This window comes from Seriola dumerili, unplaced genomic scaffold (assembly GCF_002260705.1).
Source record: "Seriola dumerili isolate Sdu_G_001 unplaced genomic scaffold, Sdu_1.0 BDQW01000230.1, whole genome shotgun sequence".
In the NCBI taxonomy this organism is placed as follows: Eukaryota; Metazoa; Chordata; class Actinopteri; order Carangiformes; family Carangidae; genus Seriola; species Seriola dumerili.
This window is the reverse complement of record NW_019174485.1, coordinates 3,405,093-3,408,456: the sequence shown is the minus strand read 5'-3', so window position 1 is coordinate 3,408,456 and position 3,364 is coordinate 3,405,093.

The window sequence follows — 3,364 nt, the reverse complement described above, 5'->3', positions numbered from 1 at the left end:
ATGCAAAATTATACCTGCAGTTTATGTGACAGAGCCTTCGCGCCCAGTTATTATATCTCACACTGGATAGACTTGTCTCTTATGACAGACTCTCCAGAGGTTTGATATGTACCGAGTAGCAGGTGGGAAACTGAGATCAGTGCAGAGTAGTCACGGACCAGGTGCCTTTCCAAAGCTCAGCCTTAGTAAGAACACGGAGTGCGCACGCACACACGCGCACACACACACGCACGCACACACACACACACACACACACACACACACACACACAGTACACTCACACAGAGAGGACAGACCTGGCTTCGGTCAAATCAGTTCTTGTAATTTGTTTTATCCCATTTTGGAATACAACATCAGAATAGTTTGCCCCAAGAGACAATACAATGTGTGCCAGAGAGTTTTCTCACATTTTTGTGATAAACGACAGACCCAACACTGTCAGATTTGTCCCAATGTAGTAAAAATATTTTTGTACTCCAAGCAGGTTAAAACACAGGTGTCTGATCCAGCTCTGCATAAGGAGTGAAATTCATTTGTCAGACATGGGACCTTTTTCCTGTCAGCAGTGCAGGTTCATAAAACCAACATATGAAGAAGAAAACAGAAACAAAGAGAAGATGAAGGTTAATAACTTAAACGAGGGCAGAATAAATGTAAACTGTCCCTCAGAGAGAGAGAGAGAGAGAGAGAGAAAGAGAGAGAGAGAGCGAGAGAGAGCGAGAGAGAGAAAGAGAGAGAGAGAGCGAGAGAGAGAGAGAGAGAGGACACTGAGGTGTTCTGAGGTGGTTTTGGCATTAGTTTTTTTTTGTTTTTTTTTGTTTTATAATCAAGCACCAAAAGTGGTGACTTTCTGATTCAGTGCCAAGTCCAACAACCTCAACAGAGCTCCGCAGAGAGCTTACATGTCAAAATATACACCTTAATGATGTCCTTCAGAGAAACCAAAGGATTTGTTCTTCTTTGTTTATTTTTTTCTTTAAGTCCTCAGTCAGAGGCTTTGTAAATGTAAGACACATTTTGTCAACTAAAACACAAGTCTAATAGAGACTACAATCCTCCAAAAGGAGGAAAGTGGAGTTTTAGACCCCTTTTATTGTGTAGTAGCCGGCTCAATATTTGCCAGTAAAGTCTTGGCTATCAATAAGCCTTGTGCAGAGAAAATCCCCCTCAGCTCAGACCCAAAAACAACCGGACAGGCTTCTATCAGCAGGCTGGGCATCAAGCTTCAGCTGTTTTGTCAATCAGCCTGTCCTGTGGTTCTAGATTCAAATGCATCATCACAGGCATAGTGTAAGAGGTGGGGGGGGTGGGGGGTCAGCTCCGGACAAGGCTGGTGACTCTAAACAGGCGAGGCTCAGCACTAGGAGCAGCTTAGGGGCCAATTACATTTCAAGTGTCCATTGAATAAAACATCAGAAAAACGAAAACAAAACGGCTACATTTTCTTCTTATCCCTTCCCACCCGCCCCACCCCCCTCCAAAAAAAAAAAATCAAAAATAATAATAACAATAACCCATAAAATATACAATTCTTAAAATAAGGAATGAAGAATAAGCATCGAGAAGAGGAGTAAAATAAGACAGAACCGAAATAAGTTAACTTCTTTTTCCCCACTGCTTGTGTTCTTTGAGGGATTGAGAAATAAATATTCAAAAGGGTGGTGTTTTTTTTCTGTCACACACAAAAGGATTCATGAGAGCTGATGACAGTGGGAAAGAGAAAAAAATAATAGTAAAGAGAACTGTGGTTGAAGTGCAATCCTTAACACCAGTGGAGCTGGGATGGCGAACAGTGACATCATACAACCCGTTTTCTTCTCCCCACACTTCACACGTTTCCTCCACAGATCACCTGACCACCAGTGGAATGCCATAGCCATTCATGAACATTATAAAATAGAGAGAGAAAAAAAAGTCTAATAAATAAAAGGAGTGTCACACAAACTCAGCATTCTCCAACAGAAGTCCTACTGCGTCGCTTTTTTCAGGAAGTTGTTCTGTTGTTTTTATCATGTTGAATTGAGTAACTTTTCTTTTCTTCTCAGGGCAGCAATAGAATGGGTAACTTTCGAATGTTTCTATCAACAAAACTGAACAAAACAAAATAGTGTCCATGCCACATCCACTGCCACTCTGAAGTGGACAAAACCAAAAATTGAATTTAAAATGCACAATAAACACAAGTCAAACAGCAACAGAGGCAATAGTTCTATCCATGAGCTCTACCTTTTTTTAAAACTCCTTTTTAAAGTTTAATTTATTAAGCTATTTGTATGTACAAAAAAAAAACAAACAACAAATTTGCTTTTTTGGACGGTCACACACTTGTCTTTAGGGAGAAAAGAAAAATAAAAAGGGGAAGGAGTTCAAACTGACGAGACAAAAACAACTACAAGAGTTATTGCTTGTTACTGCTGGAAAAAGGATGGACATCTATTCCAAAGTTTGTTGTTGCCATTTGGACTTTTTCCTTGTTGCTGTTTTTTTTTTGTGTGTGTTTTCTTCTTCTTTTTTTTTTTTTTTTTACTTCTTGGTTTGTGCCGTTTCTATGGACAGCTCTAAAGTAGGCAAGTGCAGGATGGCTTGTTGTAGCTGCTTGTCGAGGGGAAAGAAACCAAAACGAAAACACACACACAAAGTTACAATTTCCACTCTTTGAAAATGCACTGAGCACCCACATTCGACAGGAATGTTTTTTTTTTTTTCCTCCATTTTTTTGTGGTTGTTTTCTTCCACGCTTGTTTGGAAACAATCACGGCAGACACGCTCTGTTTGCTTTAAAAGCTTAGTGGTGATCTGATCTGCTTCCCGATGGTTTGTTTCACAATAGCACCAATTCGAGTGTCCGAACATCTGCGGTGTTGAGCAGAGGTAATGAAAAAAACAATAAGACAAGGTTTAAATTCAGGGCTGGAGGGACGTTTATCAGGAACCAAGCTGTGTTGATATTCAAAGTTCACCCACAGTGTTCATTAAAGTCCAGATTAGATGTGCTCCCGTTTATCCAGGCCCAACACTAGAACATTAAGTTGGGATACACAGGATCAGCTCAACACACACACACGCACCTACAGGAGAGAGAACCGAACAGAAACTCTGAATTATTTCAATATTATATGAATTTAAGTGCCTTTTGGATCAAATTAGGGATTGTGAATCCTTAAAAAAAATTCAGACAATTGACGGTTCAAGGAAATAAAAAAAGTAAAATCAATTAATTTCAATTGTGGGTTTAAAAATTAAGATGATTTATAATGTTTCATATCAACCGAGTCTGTGATCTCCCTTTAAAAGAAGACAAAAACCAATTGGCAGTCTCATATCACTGTGTCAATGGGTGTTTGGGTCCCTGGTGTCAGTAAGG